General features: G+C 45.5%; 1 protein-coding gene across 1 annotated transcript in view; it reads left to right on the top strand.

The window, feature by feature from the left end:
- The first annotated feature begins 935 nt into the window (after positions 1 to 935).
- Positions 936 to 18564, top strand: part of CGN (cingulin) — a 56076-nt gene continuing 38447 nt past the window's right edge. The window contains exon 1 of the mRNA XM_067569707.1: positions 936 to 987. The gene's annotated coding sequence lies outside the window, so the exon portion shown is untranslated. The remainder of the gene's footprint in view (positions 988 to 18564) is intronic.

The raw sequence follows: 18564 nt of genomic DNA, 5'->3' as shown, positions 1-18564 counted from the left end.
AGGGGTGCTGTGCAGATGAAGTCATGGCGCTCGTGGGGCTGAAAGGCGGTAGGTAGAGCAAGCTAAGAGGCCAGGGGGAAGAAATGTATCTCGCTCAGCGGCCTTAGGTCGCAGTGAGAAAGCAGAGGGGGGGAAAGGGGCCTTGTATTTTGCACAGCACCAACAGTGCCCTGGGCACCTGGGAGATAGAGAAGCCCCCAGCAAGTCACGGAGGGAGGGAGGGAGACGGGCAGCAGCCGAAGGAGGCAGAGTGGGAAAGAGTGAGGAGGCGAGAGACAGAGGTGGGGACACTCGGGGCCTGCCTTACGAGTGCGGGGGGTGGCGTGGGCAGGACGCTGGGGAGGGGGCACTGGGAACGCGGCCTGTCCCCAGGCCCACTGGGGGACACTGGGGAGCCGGGCCGGTTCAGGGAGGTGAGAGGAACCTTCCTGTCCCCAGGCAGAGAAGCGAGACGGGGGAAGTGCCCAGCCGGGCTGCACAGGGAACACCAGGACCGGGCCCAGAGCCCGCTGTGAAGTGGAGGAAGCGGTGACGGGTGAGCAGGGCCTGCCCTGCCTCGGCCTCCAGCCCTAAGCCCGCGAGGGGACGTCGGGGAGAGGGCGGCTGCCCAGGCCTGAGGGAGGCACTGGAGGGGGAGGGGCGCGCACAGGCAAGGCGGGGCTCGAGTCGTTGCTAACGTCACCTGCCAGCTCCCCTCCCCCCCCCAACATGGCGGCGCCCCCGAGTCCTCCCTCCCTCCCTTCCCGCTGAGGAGTCACGTGAGCTCTCCTGCACGCCCCACCCAGCCCACGGGGCGGGGTGGCGCGCGGTGGCGGGCGTGGCTGTCTCACTGCGGGGGGGGAGGGGAGGGGCGTGGCTGACCGGAGCCCGGGCCAATGGCAGGGGCCGGGGGCGGAGCCTGGGGGAAGGTAACAGGTTGAGGTGGGGCGGGGAGGGGGTGGAGGAGGGAGAGGAAGAGGTGAGCAGCGAGCGGTCGCGGCGGGCACGGTGAGTGCGGGACCCTCCCCCGGTCTTTATAGGGCGCTGCCTTCCCCTATAGCTACGGTTCCTGTGGGGGCTCTGCTTCCCGGGATCTGCCCTGCCCCTATAGGGCTCTGCCTGTCCCCTATAGCTGTGGTTTCTATGGGGCACTGCCTGTCCACTATAGCTGTGGCTCCTGTAGGGGCTCTCCCACCCTTATAGTGACACCACCTCCTATAATGACTGCCCCTATGGGGACCTTCCTCCCTCTGTAGCGGCTTCCCCTATAGGGACCTCTCTCCTATAGCAGCTGCCCCAATAACAACCCTTTTTCCTGGGTGGTTCCCTCTGTTGGAAACCCCCCCTTCCCTCCCCCAGCTCACACCTTCCCCTGCCCTATAGGGCCCCATTTCCTCTGGTGTGCTCTCCCTCCATAATAACAGACCCCACAAGGCTCCTGCTCCTCTAGGACCCTTCTTAGTAGTGTCCCAGAATAGACCCTGTCCCTATGAAGAGACACCCCCCCTTCTCCTTCCCAAGCCCCAGCTTCCCTCAATTATTCCCTGAGAACCAGCACCATCCACTGAGGTTTCCCCACCCAGAATGGGCTCAGATAAAGTCCTGCTAGAGAGTGTGTGTGGGTGTAACACTACAGGTGTTTTACAAGGCTTATGACAGCAGCTGGGGACTTGGGGGAATTGGCTTGGGGGGAGTGGGAGGTGTCTGGGGCCTTTTTCCCCCGGGTCACCTGCTTGAGGCTGGTAGCGACTAAGAGCTATCCCCATTCAGTGGCTGTGTGTGATGAGTTTACTGGCTTTCGGTCCAGTTCTTAGTGGCCAGGTGCTTAGCCAAGTTTGCATCCTGGATGGCTATAGCAGGCCTCTGTGTCAGTAGCTTCAGCAGAGAGGCTGAATGAGAAAACTTGAGGACCCTCATTGGCAGTGATTCTGACTCAAGCCTCTGCTACTTCCACACAGCCTGGCCCTAGTCAGTGGATAAACAGGCATTTTGGTCTCCAGGTTTGTCATAAGGAAAGAAACAAGCAGCATTAAATCACCATCACCCTAAGCCAAACAAATAGCCCCCCATGCTTTAGAGACCCTCTTTAAACACAGTCCTTAGGACCTGGTTCAATTCCCAACTTTATTGTTGATAGCATGGTTCTGCAAGCGGTGATGAGAATATGGCATGTAGCCCTGTGTGTATCTTTCTCATGCTCAAATATGATGTCTTGTGACACTGACTTGGACACTGGTCACTTTTAAGGGGACCCAGTAAGAACAGCAAGAATCTTTTCCTGTGTCACTGACTACACCTGAAGTGATTAAAATCCAAACAGCTTTTAAAACCGTACATGCATTTTGCTAGTGTTCAGGCTTTCTTTTTTTTTTCCCTCCCTTCCCTTCCTCAAGCTGATGGAAACTAGAGGAAACATTGAAACTCAGTGCTCAGTTTCACTCTCTGGTTCCCAAGCATTAAACAATGCTGCTATGTCTGAGTGGTGTGTGGTGTGTGTGAGATGGAAATACTTTACATCCAAACAAACTGTTTTCACTGAAGATGAAGGAACAAGATTAGGCTTTGTAAAAACTGTTGTGTAAACACAAACCTGTAATGTCTAAGCCTGGTGTACCTCCTGATGGTGTCTTAAAGCAAAAAAAGCTCTCTCAGAAGAATTCTGTATTTATGGCAGTTGCCATCTGAAGCAAATGAGAACTTCTGTTTTAGCTGCTCTAATGGAGGGTGTTTGTAATTAATTATGAGCGGGCAATGAACTTGTTGCACTAGTTATTGTATTGTAAGTGTTTAGTGGTTCAGTTCACACAAAGTGAGTTTCCCACTAATAAGAGCTAATGCCACTGGCCTAGACATAGAAGCTGTGTTAACTGCATGATGTCATAGGAATAGGTTAAAGTTGTCTGGCTTCATCTTTCTGCTTCTAAGAATGAATGGGTCCTCTTTCTACCCCGCTGCCCCCATTCCCCTCCAAAACCCAACCTTGAGTACAAAGTGCTGGGATAATCCTAACTTCACATAAAACAAGACAATGAATATCATGTCAAGACTCCTGGTGGGACCTCAAGTTGCAGGAAGGAGGGGTTAAATCTCTTAAGGGAAGCCTTTATTTGAAAAAGTGTTTTGGACCCAGCAGATTTTGCGAGTTTTGATGTTGAGGCAAAATGACAGTCTTAAAGCACTATAATATGGGATTAAACTCTTTCACCTCCTGTTGTAGAATTTCTGTAATGCAACATCTTTTAAAATTTAATGTGCAGCTTCTTATACTGTTCTGCCCTGCCCTTCTTTCACCTTCATTCTGAAGGATGGTATTTTTAGCAATAGTTTTTCAATCAGAAGAAAAATCTGAGCCCTAGAGGGGTTTTATTTTGTGTTTTTGTTTTTGTTATACGCTCAGCAGCTGTGAATACTATGCTGTGATTTTTTTTTTTTAATTAATTAAAAAAATCCCTCACAAGATTAAAAAATTGCTTCTCGTTGTGTTAATACATACGGTTGCCGAACCTATTCAATGCCTGTATTGTTCTGATACCATATCTTGTGGCATTTATTATGTAGTTATATAAAAAGGTGTTCTGACAGCACACTTTAAAAAATACAATTTGTTCACAAAACATAACAGATACCAATCCTGCATAAACAGACATTCTGCACAAAAGACACCTGTAAACTCCCAAGTGTGTGTTTTCCAAGCTATGATCTATGGGTTACACAGGCTTAAAATTTTGTACTCTTAGAATTTATTGTACTCCGTTTCTCTTAAGAGCCTTCAGTTAGGAAGCTGTGCTAAAGGATGAAATAATCCATCGTGTACTCCGGTTCTGTCTAATTAGACTGCGCCTTTCAGCATGGTATCTGTTTATACACGGTAATTAGGAGGACCTTGTTCTTGCTTACATAATAAAGCAGCATTCCTGTCAAGTATTTTGGTAATGCCACAAACCCTGGCTGATGGCTGGTTGTGGAATCTTTCGCCACCAAGTGCAGAGGGGATGGATGGCTCAAAGATGAGGGCACTGGACGGGATTCGATACATTTGGGTTTAGTTCTTGTTCTGTGACTGACTTTGTGTGTGACAGTGGGAAAGTTGCTTAGTCTTTGTGCATAGGAGCCTCCTGGGGATGATAAGCCTTTTGCTGTCTTGATTGTGAACTCCTTGGTGGAAGGGACTGTCTCTAGGTATATAGATGCACAGTGCGGTTCTGATCTCTGTTGGGACATTGAAGCACTACCATCATAAAACAATAATACTCCTAACATATTTAAAAAACGTGTTTCTCTTTAAAAGAAAAAATACTCCCTAGTCTGCTGTCACATTAGCTGGTACCTAGAGGTCGGGAATGGGATTATGTCATGTGTCATGAGAGGCAGTGTGGCCTAGACTTGGACTGGAATTCAAGAGACTTGGGTTCAGTTCCTGGCTCTGCCACTTGTTTGCTGGGTGATCTTGGGCAAGTCACTTCCTTTCCCTCCCATATCCCCTTTAAAGTGGGGATAATGTTGCTGATCTCTTTTGTAAAGCACTTTGAGAGCTACTGGTGACAAGAGCTATATAAAAGATAGGAATTATCATGATCTAATACCACAATATTATTTCCTGGCTGGGGCCTTTTAATATATAGTCCCAGCCTAGGAATAATGTACAATACTGAAAGCTGATTACACTGTGCTTCATACATGGGCAGCTATTTCAAAGCTGGCATCTCCCTTCGCTTCTTCCCTTTCACTTAATGCTCTTAAATTGGCCTGCGGTATCTGTCTTCAGTAATAACTCTTCATCTTTGGCCTACTTTAGCAATCTTTGTTTTTTAGAATGCATTAAGTTCCTCCTAGGGATTTCTTTTTCTCTTTCTTTTTCTTCCCCCCTCTCTACCACTCCAACCAGTTAGTCTGGTTTTGAATAGGCTCGGTTTCTGTTTAAAGAGTTCTAGTAGATTAAAGTGCTATTTGTATGTCTGGCTATTCCTGCTGACAATTCCTTATCTCCCTTAAGAAGATCCATGATAATTATGGGGCTAAGAGTTACTTGTGGGATCTCTCTTGGGCCTCAAGTGCTTTTATCTTTTTGGAAAAAACTGTAATTGATCTGCATATTAGTCACATTTTATATTTGTGCATGCTCACCATACCTTTAAACTTAATATACATACAATAGTAATTGTGCAGCTCATACCACAATAGGAAGCAAACATAAGGACAGGGAGAGCTTCAGTCTCTACTGCCGGGCACATTGCCAAGTGATTATAAAAATATGTGTATTCTGCTGTGGTGTGAATCACTAAGAGGTGCAGGGCATTGGAGAATAGGGTTCTCCATCATTGTGCCAAAGTGGTTTATAAACCTAGGACCTGGTGCTGAAATCCTTGTTTGATAAATGCAAAGTAATGCACATTGGAAAACATAATCCCAACTATATACTAGCTGCTACTACTCAAGAAAGAGGTCTTGGCGTCATTGCGGATAGTTCTCTGAAAACATCTGATCAATGTGCAACAGCAGTCAAAAAGGCTAACAACGTTAGGAGCCATTAGGAAAGGGATGGGTAGTAAAACAAAACATCATAATGCCAAGGTATGTCCATACCTTGAGTCCTGTGTGTAGTTCTGGGCGCCCCATCTCAAAAAAGATGTATTAGAATGGGGAAAAAGTACAGAGAAGGCAACAAAAATGATTAGGGGGATAAAACAGCTTCTGTATGAGGAGGGTTTAAAAATACTGGGACTGCTCAGATTGGAAAAGAGGTGACTGAGGGGGGGATATGATAGAGGCTTATAAAATCATGAATGGTATAGTATTACAGAAACACAGAATTCTTTTTTCTTTTTGTCACGTTTAGTTTGAACAGTGATGACACAGGACAGGTGTTAGTTTCAGTCTGTGACGCTCATGCACTAGCACAAATGCTGCAGTGTTCGTTTTGGATTGCAGGCTCTTCAGGTGAGGTCTAACTCCAAACAAAAGTGCTTGGAAATGATACAAAGTGCATAATGAAAAAGCTGGGGGAGGGCGAGGGGGGGTTTGGGAGAGGAGGGGACCGAAATACTGTACCTCACATAATTTTAAAGATTATTCTCAGTCTGACTATTTCCCCTAGCTCTGTTTTGCATTTGTTTTAAAACTTGGGGGTTAACTTTCAGAAAGGCCAAATCCTCAAACACCAAACTAGTGATGTGCACATTAATATTCTAAAATCCTTTGGCACTGTACTGGGAGAAACAGCTAGGTGCAGATTCATTACATGTGCTGAGGAGCCGTTCCTCACTCCAGTATTTATGTCCACTATTAAATATTTATTAGTGGCACTGTGTGAATGTGAATAATTGTTTTCAAAAGCATGATTTGATTTGAAACTGACAAATGGGAGTCTGATGTGAGCAGAAGTCTGTGGTAATTTTAACATGATTCATGATTTGTAACAGGTTTTTCTTTTCTTTTACTGTTAAGTTAATGATTTATTTCTAAAATCTGGCATCTCATACGGATCTAGGATGTTGGAATTAGTATTTCTAGCTGCACCTAGCCAGGAAGTATTTGAAGAGACCATTTGGAGTATTAACTGTTTATGGCCCCAGGTCCTATTTGGGCAAAGCCCTTAAGGACGTCGGACTCCTACCAACATTAAAGCTGTACAGGGGCCCAGACCAGGACTGGTTTCATGCCCGTGGTTCTTTTATGCACAAGTGTCTGCAGGATCAGGTCCTAAAGCCAAAAGGAAATCCATGTTTGGTTTTAGAAAATGCAGAGTTTTTAATGTCTTGCAATTCACTGGCACCATGCTGGAGTATCTGAACCCAAAATGTGGAAACAGACAGGTCAATCTTCAGTAGCCAAACTGAATGAAATGCAGAAAGTGGGTAAAAAGAACAAATGGGGACAAGTAAATGGGGTTTCTTAAAAAAGCAACTTTCATAAGGCAGTACGGATTGATTTAAAGTTGGAAAGCCTTGATTTAACTCATACATTTTAATAAACGTTCCCATTTGTACATTGTTTGTTATTTTCTAAAGAAAGGTACAATGGTTGATGATAACCATTTAAAATATGTTGATTTACTACTAAATAGGGCTTTGACACTAGATTTGGAGCAACTTTCTGCTATCCTGGAGGGTGTGCCATAAATATATACACTTATTTAAGCGGTTATCTAGCTTAATATTTTCAGTTTCTTAATTGTACATGTTAGTGTGTTAGAAAATAGTGAATGATATATTTGCGTATCTACTAGATAATTAGCTCTTGCTCATGATTTTGTGTCAAGCTGTATTAGGATGATAACTGTAATTTAAAGAGACACACAACACATTTATCTTTTTATATAAGTGTTTTAAGAGATTATTGTAAGTTTAGGCCTTAATATATTTTGTATTAAATTCAGACAATTTTAGACAGGCTTATTTTTAAAAATAAAACTCTCAACCCCTCTGTCATGGGCACTTTTACATTTTTTTTTATCCTAAGGCCTGTTTTTTGTTTAAAAAGTGACATAGTATGTGTCTACACTGAAGTGGTGCTGCATCTGTAGTGTAGAAGCATGCAATGTTGACAAAGGGGTTTTGCATGGCTGCAGTAAAGTGACCTCCTCAAGAAATGGTAGGTAGATCAATGGAAGAATTCTTCTGTTGGCCCTGGTGTGTCTTCAGCAGGGATTAGGTCAGCCTAACTACGGCACTCATGGAATGAAATTTTTCACAGCCCTGCATGATGTAGATGGGTCAATCTAATTTTTAAGGGTAGACCAGGCCTCAGGCTCTGAAGCGTCACTGAAAGTCAATGGGACTTAGGCCTGGTTTGTGCTTAAAAGTTAGATCGACCTAGCTACGTCACTCCAGGCTATGAAAAATTTTACGCCCTGAGCACTGTAGTTACGTTGACTCATCCCCTGGTTTAGACACATCAAGGTCAACAGAAGAATTCTTACATTGACCTAGCTTCTGCCTTTTGGAGAGATGGATTAACTATGCTGATAGGAAAAACACCTTCCAATGGTGTAGGATGCTTCTATGCTGCAGCACCCATCACTGTGTGCCACTGTAACAGCTATAATATAGACATACCCCCTAGGCTCCTAAATCACTTGGGTCATTTTGAAAATTTAACCCATATTCTAAAATGGTGGTAACGTCTTAGCACCTCTTTTTTTACAATTGATCTATAATTTGTCAGTGTCTTATCCCTACTTTCTTTGGAGGGGGACTTCTCCAGTTTTTCTTAGGGATTGCTTAATACATTATACTGGTATAACTCTTCTTCTGGAATAAGAGGACCTCCTGTCAGTTCATTTCATGTCATTTGGGAAGGGATTTGAACCTAAACTGGGGTGGGGAAAGCCACTTTTCTGGAATAAGTGTGTTCACGTGGTGGATTCTACTGGTAAAACTTTCCTGTGTAGACACTTTCTAAGTGAAACAGAGCTCAAGTCCCATTGACTTCTCAAAGTCACTTAAATCCCTTTGAAAAGTCCCATTCTAAAATACTAGCATATGGTCCACGCTTCCTTGGACACTATTTCGGTGTAAAGAGTGTACCTATTATGGCTTCCTTTAGTAGAGTTTTTATGTGCCTGCCCCTCTTGTAAGGGTTAGCATTTCAATAAGCTTCTTAACCTTTTTATCTTTAATGTAATCATTGAGCTTTTTTTCCCACCTGCTTAATTTATGCACAGGCATAAATAAAACAGTTTGCGGCAAAAACATCTTAACTTGGCTTCTGTATAGAAGAGGGAATGCAGCTGTAGAACAATGTTTTCTGCACTGCAAAATATGTTGTAAAGCTGCTTATACATCTCCTATGTTTGCTGGAATGGTAGGAATTGGTCTTGCTTAATGTGGAATCAAAGACACTTTTCTGGTTTATTAATTGACAATAAAAGTATTACAATTCAATTAGCTGGCTTGTGGGACAGTGTACAGGGAATACTGGAGGTGAAACTAGAGGTTAGGAAACAGTGTTTCCCATTATCTTGTTGGTTGATGATTAACTATGGACTCTTTTTTCTTCCTTGTTTATGGGATGAGAGAGCAGCTTTGTTAGATGCAGGGGAATCTCAAAATGTGTGTAAGCATCTAGTCTCCCCTGCAGATCTCATGCATTTTTTTATAATGTTAGTGTTATCCTCACTTCTCAGATTCGGGGGGGGGGAGGAGTCTACACTGCAGTAAAACACCTGTGGCTGGTCCATGTCAGCTGACTCTGGCTGGAGCTGCGGGGCTATACAATCACAGTGTAGAGGCTGAGAAGGGTCCCAGAGCCCAAGCCCCAGTGTCTACACTGCAGTTTTACAGCCCTGCCGCCTGAGCCCAAGTCAGCTGATGTGGGCCAGGTACAGCTGTTCTAATGCCGAGTAGACCCTACCCTGAGATGCAGAGTGGAAGAGACTCACCCAAGGCCACCCAGCAAGTTGTTGGAGATAGAACCCAAGTCCTGACTCCCAGGCCCGTCGATGCGATCTGCCTTCTAATCTTGTGACAATTAGTGGTTGTTGCAGGAAGAAACAGCTGTGTAGAATTTCTCTTGTCCCCTCCATAGCCATTGGATGTGAAATACAAGGCTCTGTTGAAACGAAACTATACAGCCAGTTTTGGAAGAAACTAGGACTACAAAGAGATGAGTGCCTCTGAAACTATACATCTAATAAGCAATAGTTAATGAGCAGATGTTTCTGTTGCCAAGAAGAAAAATTGGCATATTTTTATTCCTGTGGAATACGTGTCTTGCCTCTTAATCATTATTTACCTTGCACTGCTGAAAGTGGTGCTATGGCTATGAAGTTGGTCATATACCTGAGATTCCAATCTGTCTGCTGCATTTGCAGGCCAATCCTGTATGACGTCAATGCAGGTGTGTTAGTTTCAGGTTTCTCTACGCTGAATCATTTAGAGTACTTATTTTCAAACTGTCGTGGGGTTCTGATCACCTGGCCAACACCAACTTCAAGGAATGGACACAAGATCCAGTCATGCTGGGGCCTGATCCTACAGTGTCTTCCACCTTCTACATTTTAATGCTGTATGTGATGTAGTTTTTCAGCGGCCCTAAGATCACTCAGACCTGTGGAATGAAGGGTGGCTGCTTTTCTGACATCACACCCACTCTGTGCAGGTGGATGTGCTGGCAAAAGGCAGTGCGGAATAGTGCCAGGTCTCACATGATGTGTGTAGACAGTATCCAAACATGTGACAGAAAATTTCAAATGGATTGCAATTCTTGTGGGCGCACGCTGGAAATGGCTTAAAACTTTGTGGAAGGTAACAGGAGGCAATAGTAATGGTTTCTTTCCATTATGCCCTCCTCTTTTAAATACAGTAGAACCTCAGTTACGAACAGCTTGGGAACTGAGGTTGTTCATAACTCTGAAACGTTCATAACTCTGAACGTTGACTTAATACAACTTTGAAACTTTAGTGTGCAGAAAAAAAATGCTGCTTTTAACCGTTTTAATTTAAATGAAACAAGCACAGTTTTCTTGCCTTGTCAAATCTTTTTTAAACTTTATTTTTTAGTTTACTTTTAACACAGTACTGTGCTGTACATTATTTGCTTTTATCGTCTCTGATACCTGATTGTGTACTTCAGATTCCAAATGAGGTGCGTGGTTGACCGGTCAGTTCATAACTCTGGGGTTTGTAACTCTGAGGTTCTATTGTAGCACATCTCAGACCACATTCAGAGTAACATCGCGATCTGGCCAATCCTTTAGACTATTCAGCACTTGAGACTTGTCTTAAACAACATTTCCTGTGTGTGATTCAGTTGTTTCTTCAGTAGCTGTAAGAGCTAAATTACGTACATTGAGCTGTGTGATCATCTAGATGTATTTTCCCATATCTTGCAGATGTTCAGACTCTATATTTCCTTTTTGAATTGAAGATTTTATATGCAACTCTCCACTTTTTTTTTTAATGTTTGTTTTCCGTTCTCTTTCTGCCAGTTGCAAAACACCCTCTTGGGTTAACCTGTTACCAAAGGCACTATTGTGTTGCTATCTGCGTGAACAGAAGTTGGCCTCTTTCCATTAGTAAAACAGTGATTCAACAGCCCAAAGTTGAAGGGCAGGGAAAGACCCCTTAGCTACCTACAGTTGCTCTTCCTGAGTTGCCCATACTTTATCTTAACTCGAGGGGCCAAATTAATCGCTGCGGTATAACCCTGAAACAGCTTGCATGAAATCTGGCATAGGCTTTGGTCCTTCAAGAGCTTCCAGTTGGAGGTACGTCTATACAGCAGCCAGCTGCTGCGTAGATGTGTCCTGAGAGACGGCAGTCCCAAAGTCTATCGTACTTGCAGTACTGCCCAACGCTTGTGCCAAGCCAGTGAGCACTGGAGAGGGTAATGCAGGCCGGAGTTAAGGTGCGGTTGTAATAAAACCCTAGCTTGGCCATGGCTGAGTGAGCAAAGTACTCCGTTTACTGTAACCAGGCATAATGCTCTTCTCTCCCTTCCCCCAACTATTTTTAAAAATCATGTCCTCTTTCCGGTTTGATTTGTACTATCGTGTACACACTAAAATCCCTCCTTTTGGACAGCATTAGTGGCTGGGACACGCTCAGAACGGCGCTTCCCCTTTTTTGTGTGGGAGCAGAGTCCAGATACAGTGTTTCTCAAGCTCCTTTTATCAGCTGAGCTGGAGCACTTCCAGGACTGTAAGAATTCCTGAGAGATTAAACATTTACCCTGGCTCGCCCACCTCCTCTCACGTCCACCTAGGACACGGTGTGACTCGGATGCCGCATTCTTCTCTACTAAGTACATAGGGGTAGCACCTCGGAGCCCCAGTCATGGATCAGGACGCCATTGTACAGAGACCCCCTGCCCAAAGAGCTTACAACCTAAGTAAGCCTATAGTCCCTGCATCTGTCCAAACGTGGCTCCATATGCAACAAACATACGAGCGTTACAAGGTGCAAGCTAGGGAGTTCTGGGGGTGTGGGCTGGAGGCAGTGTGTGTTCCAGAGGGGTGTTTTGCGTGATCAGTTTTCTTGCACTCTCTGGTAGTGATATTACCTCTGCTTCCCCTGGCACTTGTCCCTGGGATCTAGTATCTTCCAACTTTATTGCCTTTCTGCTGCCTGGGTGCTGTCCCAGCACAGCTGATGCATCTCAACTTAAACCAGTTTCTTCTCCCTCTCCCTTACTTTCCTTCGTGAAGTGGCACCTCATGCTCTGTCTGACTGAATCTTGAGGCTAGGGATGGCACCTATGAGCAGGGCAATCCTTGACCTGGCTCGACTCAAGTGGGTTTGACCGTGTCCGTTCCCCCTTGATGTGCTGCTTTCCTTAGACGAATCTGCTCTTTTCCTATTACAAAATCCTCTCACCACCTCCTGTGACCAGCCAAGTTCCTTTTGCTCCTCTCATGCATCAGTTCTTTTTTGGTTGGAGGGTCTTGAAACAGCTGTTCTGAATCCTTGATGCTGTCTTTCCACCGGCACTATCCCACCACTGGGTGTCTCTCACTAGGTGTTTATCCTCAGTTCGGTTTGCAGGGCCTTCTCTCACTGAATGCATAGAAGGAAGTTCTAGGACCAACTGGTGAGATACTTCCACATCTTGTTGATGCTCTGCATTGTCTAGCTTGTCCTGCCTATGGAAATAATAGGATTTGATTCAGGACATTGCTGCCCGCTTGTGATCTGGATATAATACAGACACTAGGGATAAACTCTCCTGGATAAAATCAATCCCATTATCTCAATGCTCTGCAGACTGTTCAGATAACAGGCTCAGGATGCTGGGTATAGAGGAATCTAGGATCGTGACGCTCTGGACATTGCAGGGGGCTAGTTGTCTTGTGGTGGTCAATGTCTGGTATGTGTCATGCTGACGACCTCAGGCTGGATTCAGCAATCTGAAACCAATATGTGTGGAAACAGATGCAACTATGGAGTTACCACATTTATGAGAATATAGACTGGGGATCATTCCCTGTCTCCTCTCTCTCTGCTCCATGCACTTATTTTTAACTAGACCGTGCTCCTCCTTCCACACACCCCGTCCCCCAAGGCACAGTATGGACAGATTTAAGGCTGGATTGCAAACCTTTATTCTGGATTTCCACTGAGGCTGAACCAAACACTGGGTGAGGCTGGGACTGTAATTGGCAGAAAGCTTTCTGCAACTCTTTACTCTTTCCCCAAGCAAGGATTTTTGTTTGTATGGGTGTGGGTAAAGTCCCAGCAGTTAGATAGTGGAGGCAGTGAATTGGGGCTGCCGGGCTCTGTAGTGTGTATCCTTTTAAACAACAGTGAGCCTACTAGTGTTGCCCATTGTGTTCTATGTTTGAAGCTGCAGAACACACACATGGATACAACCGGCTCCCAAGTAACTGTGCTTTTTGAATATACACAAACATGCCCGACCTAGTTACTCACATCCTCCTGCTCTGACTGGCTTCTTCGGCTTCTAAGTATAACACACAGTGAGCACCACTGGAGGGCTCACAAACTACTTAAAGGATCCTACCCTCCACTTCCAGTCCAGCTCTGGACTGGGAACCGTGGTATAGTGGTTAGCTAACTTCTCTGGGAACTGCTCACACTTCAGAGGGGAAGAATCTGCCCCTCTGTGTTGGTTTCTCCACTTGTACAGTAAGTGAAGAGAGGTACAAGGAATAGTACCCACCTTTATAAAGCACTTTGACCCAGTGCAGTGATCTGGGTGATACTGAAATACAAATGAAATGAACAGCACTAGATCAGAAGGGGCGGTGTACGGCATTTTCCTCTTCCCATAACTCTGATAATCCCCTGCACTCTTCATCCCTAGCTTTGACGCGTTTTACAATGGAGGTCAGTATCAGTATCCCCATTTTTACAGATGGGGAAACTGAGGCACAGAATGGGGACATGACTTGCCCAAGGTCACCCAGAAGTTCAGTGGCAAAGCTGGGGATACAACCCAGGTCTGGGGAGTCCTGTTCCAGTGCTCTTCTCTATGAGGCCTCACTGCCCCCCTGCACAGGTGTTTGTATGAGATCTCTCCATAGGTTGCACCCTCTCTGCATGTGCTTGCCTGTCCATGTCTGAGGCACATTCTGATGACTACAGTGACTTCCAGAACTTCTGTAGATCCTTAACCCCAGTAGCCAGAGTTGGCACCTGCATCATGACAGCTTTGTATGGACCGGTCTCTTCTCTTCTAGAATCTGCTCAAATACTTCATTGCCATGACCTGGCTGCATGAGAAAGGAGATCTTTGTGTCTGTCAAAGGTGGATTAATAACCCAAGCAGTTGCTCAGGAATAAGACTCTGCAAAATATTTTAGGCTTTTATCTTTTGTGCCTATTTGGAACAGTGACGATCAGTTGGCAGGTTTTTGTATGACAGAAACCATCCTATATTCCTCTTTCCATTAGGGTCTATGCCCAATTTTTTCCCTCCTTGCTTCTCCTACAGGCTCCCCATCAGACTGAAGATATTTCTGTTGCTTCCAGTCTCAGTTTTGGACCCTAGAAGAAAGTGTGTGTGTGTGTGTGTGTGTGTGTGTGTCTCTCTCTTTCTCTCTCTTTCTCTCTCTTTCTCTCTCTCCATCCCACTGGTTATTCCTGGACAGATTTGTGATGTGCTCTGTATCACCCTAGTTTCTGCTCATGGGCTCTGGGACTGGAGACTCTGCCTCGCTAATAGTGCTTGCTCTGTGGTGGTACCGTAGCCTGCTAGCATGTAGGCTTTTTGTAGGAGGGTTGCTACTCTTCTAGGTGCTTGTACCTCTTATAGGAAAAGCTGGATAACACCTCACTGACAGGAGCTGCTAAATCTTACCAGTGTTTAGACTTTAAATCCTCAGCGGAGAGTAGCCACAGTCCTCCACTTACAGAACAGGGTCTTTCCCCCTGGAGGTAGAGAGGAGGGGGAAAATGATCCCTATATGTGTGAGGTTTTTTGTGTCTTTCCATCACTTCCTCCCCACAACTGATTTGCACATGGAGAATTCAGAGGTCCATCTCTGGGCCCAGTCAAGCAGCGTGCTGGGCACATCAGAGAATCGGGTCCTTTTTATCAGCTCTCTGTGGTGCGTGATGGAAATACCAATTCTTAGCCTTCCTTGCAAGCTTGATAAGCTGAGAGCAAATGGCTTCTTTTCAGCCTTTGGAACAAATAGCTCATCGTGTTCCATATGTGTTCATGTGCATTCTGAAAACCGACTTGTGCCATGAGGACTGTCTTAATCTTAGTGGGGATGGTAAAGACACAAATCTGAAAAGGCTTATTGTAGCTTCAATTAAATCTCTTAAATAATCCAATTCTTTCCGATAGCAGCCACTTAACTGTGTGTGCTGCAGGTGCTGAAATAAGACCAATGTGTCTCTTTTCCTGTGTCACTGTACCTATTGCTAGCCGTTTTTAAATAAGTGATCTGCTGATTAACTTTTAATGGCTTCTCCGTAGCTGAATCTCTTTAAATGGGCTCTTTTTCTTTAGGCCTAGTGTTGCTAAACACTGATGCCAGCTGGTTAGTCTTGACACCAAAGAGTCTTAACGAGTCCTGATTGAAAATACCTTTTTGGTTTAGGAGGCTGCCTTCATTACAGAAGTACCTAGAGGTCCTGATTGCAGTCATCAGGGTCCCATTGTGCCAGGTGCTGCATAGACTGAGTGAAAGAATCCCTGTCCCAAAGAATTCACAGGGTAAACAGACAAAAGGTGAAAGGAAGAGAGTCAGTCATGATCCCACTTTACAGATAGAACTGAGGCCTGGAGAGAGAGGGCAAAGTGACTTGCCCAAGGACACAGAATCAGTGGCAGCCAGGATTAAATTGTGACCCCTTTGAGGGAAGGATTGTCTTTGGTTTGCACAGCACTTAGTGCAATGGGGTCCTGGCCTATGACTGTGTCTCCTAGGTGCTATGATAACTCTGCTTCTGGTGGGGAGCAGATGCTACAAGGTTCAAACTCATCCCTCTTCAAAGGCTTTGTATTTCATAAGACAGCCTGTTTGAAAGGCTCGTAAGCAAGCAAAGGGCAGGGGAATCATTTCAGTAATCAAACAAGGGATGGGGGCCAAATGGTATCTGTGCCTGGTCTGGGGAAGAAGGGGAGACGGCTGCTTCTCAAAAGTATCTAGGCTGGAAATGCAAACTGATGGTGATTTTAAAAAGTCTCCTTTCTGGATTTCCATCATGCACTTAATTAGGATAGCAACCAGGCAGCATCCTTCAGTTAACAGCCGGTGCCTATCGACTGCCTTTTCTCCTGAGCAGTGGTCTTGAGGCAATTTATTTGCAGAAAAATCTAGCATCATCGTGGCTGGAAGGGAGCAGGACTTTGAATGGAAATCCTTCCTGACTTCACAGTGCTAGAAACTCCTCCTCCCCCTTCCACCCCCCCAACAGTGGCACTTGCCAGAGTAATCAGCAGACTCTTTTCTGTCTCCGAGGTCCCTGCCATAGACCTGCAGGAAAACCAGGAGAAAGGTCATGTGCTGCTTAAAGAAACTGACTCAATGCTGTCCTGCAGGGATGCTGCCTGTATGCAGAGGTTGCAAGTAGGGATCTGACTCTGCTTCCTGGGGAAGACTGGGATTTTTGTTACACAAACGGTGCTACATATTCACCCGGGGTTAGTCTATGACATGGGCTTTGGGGAAAAATCCCTCATTGTCCATAGAAGTCAAAGAAACCTGTATTTGATAGCTGTTGCTAATCCATTGCTTCCATAGCACTGAAGAAGGATGGTCAGCGATTAGGCTTTTCCCAGGTCTCCCAAGTGTGAGGGTTCAAGTCCCTGCTCTGCCACAGACTGAGTGACCTTGGTCAAGTCACTTAGCCTCTTTGTGCTTCAATTCCCCATCTGTGCATGGAGGATAATGGCACTGCCCTGCCTCCCAAAGGGTGTTGAGGATAAATACACTAGTGACTTTGAGGTGCTCAGATACTGTGGTAATGAGGCCTGGATCAGTGCTTTCAGGTTGTCCTTAGCCATATTTACCTCCCAGAAATGTAATCCCTGAAGTACCATAATTATTTTGGTAGCAGCCCCTGTCATGAACCAGAGCCCCCTGGGGCTAAGCACTGTACAGAAGCATAAGAGATGTCTTTCAAGTGCCTGGCTCCCAACACATCCCAGTGAGTGGTGAAATGCTGTTGTAGCACCCAGGAGCTCTGGAAATGGACCAGGACCCCATTGTGCTTGGTGCTGTACAAACTGCTGCCATCTCTTTACCCCTGCATGTAATGTATAAACAATGCTGCTTGTGACGTGATCCTCCGAAAACCCATATACAGAGGAGTAAGGAGGCTTTGGGGCCTCACTACCTGAGATTCCTCCTCCGACATTCCCCATGCACCACCACAACAGCGAATACACCCTACCTAAATTGCTAAAAGCAGTGTATGTGTAAGAGAGAGAGAGAAATCACTGGTCACTCTGACAACATAGGGCTGGATGACACTAGAAAATTACACGAACCCAGCCGTGTTGCTCAGGGATGTGAAAAATCCACACCCCTATGCAGCGTAGTTAATCCAACGTAAACCCCTGCGTAGGCAGCCCGAGGCCAATGGCAGAATTCTTCCGTCAACTTAGCTTCTGCTTTTCAAGGAATTGGACTTACTACAGCAGTGGGGAGAACCACTTCTGTCGCTGCAGAAAGCATCTACACTGAAGCGCTGGAGCAGCACAGGTTGCGGTTGTGCTGATGTAGCATTTTAAGTGTAGACATAGCCTTAGGCTAGGATGGCTTTCAGTGATTGCCCAAAACTCTGGGATCTGCTTCACCTGTTTATAGAATGAGGCTGGAGTTGATTGTCCTTCTCCGCCCCGTGTATAACAGTGTCAGGTGCTTAGGCTTTTATCTTGGGGGAGTGCGTGGTGGTGGAATGATTGTTCTCTTCAAGCTGTGGTTGACTGTTACTTTAAGTTGGCTCTGGTCTTTAGCAGTGTGCTCTGACTGCTGGTCAGTTACAAGCTGGAGGGAATTCAGGCAGGCTGTCATTGCCATTATGTGCTGCCGGCCGCCTTCCCCTGCCTACGGTGAAGCAGTCTGTGTAGTTTATGGTAATTGCTCATCTAACGTATTGCAAAAGGAACTGATGCAGTGATGCTCACTGTATCCAATGGGGAGCAAGCAACTCTCCATGCAGGCTGCCTCTGGGACCAATGAGTGTTACATCACTTTTGTGCTCAATATGTCACTGCTAATATCTGTTCCCACCCAAAGGGAGTCTTATGGCTACCGAAGTTCCAGGGACGCTGGCCTGGATCGGACGCCGGTGACCGGGTGTTGTGGCATTCTTATTCGGGTCTCTTATGCGTGTCGGGCTTCTGCTCTCTGACCCAACGAAGGTGCTAACCTTCAATTGCAGTGAGTATGCAGCACTTTGCTAGTATTTCTTAGGCAAGCAAGCCAGAAGAGGTGGGCAGTTTGGGCTTTAGGATTTGCAGCGCCCGTGTGCACGCACACATGATTTCTCTAAGATCTAGTTAGCAGGGAAAGTATCCTACTTCTGTTTTCTACTTTCCCATGGGAGCATGTGCATGTTTGTATTTGCTGACACCACGTATTTTTTAATAAGCGCGTTCAGTCTCTGGTTCCTGAGCTGTACGGCTGAGCAGGATTTTGATCAGAGAAGGAGAATAGGATGGGTTGCA

This window comes from Emydura macquarii, unplaced genomic scaffold (genome assembly GCF_026122565.2).
Source record: "Emydura macquarii macquarii isolate MOO-44397 ecotype Brisbane River unplaced genomic scaffold, CSIRO-AGI_Emac_v2 contig_2924, whole genome shotgun sequence".
Classification (NCBI taxonomy): Eukaryota; Metazoa; Chordata; order Testudines; family Chelidae; genus Emydura; species Emydura macquarii.
Note: the sequence above shows the minus strand (reverse complement) of the source record. Positions and strands in the feature narration are given on the sequence as shown.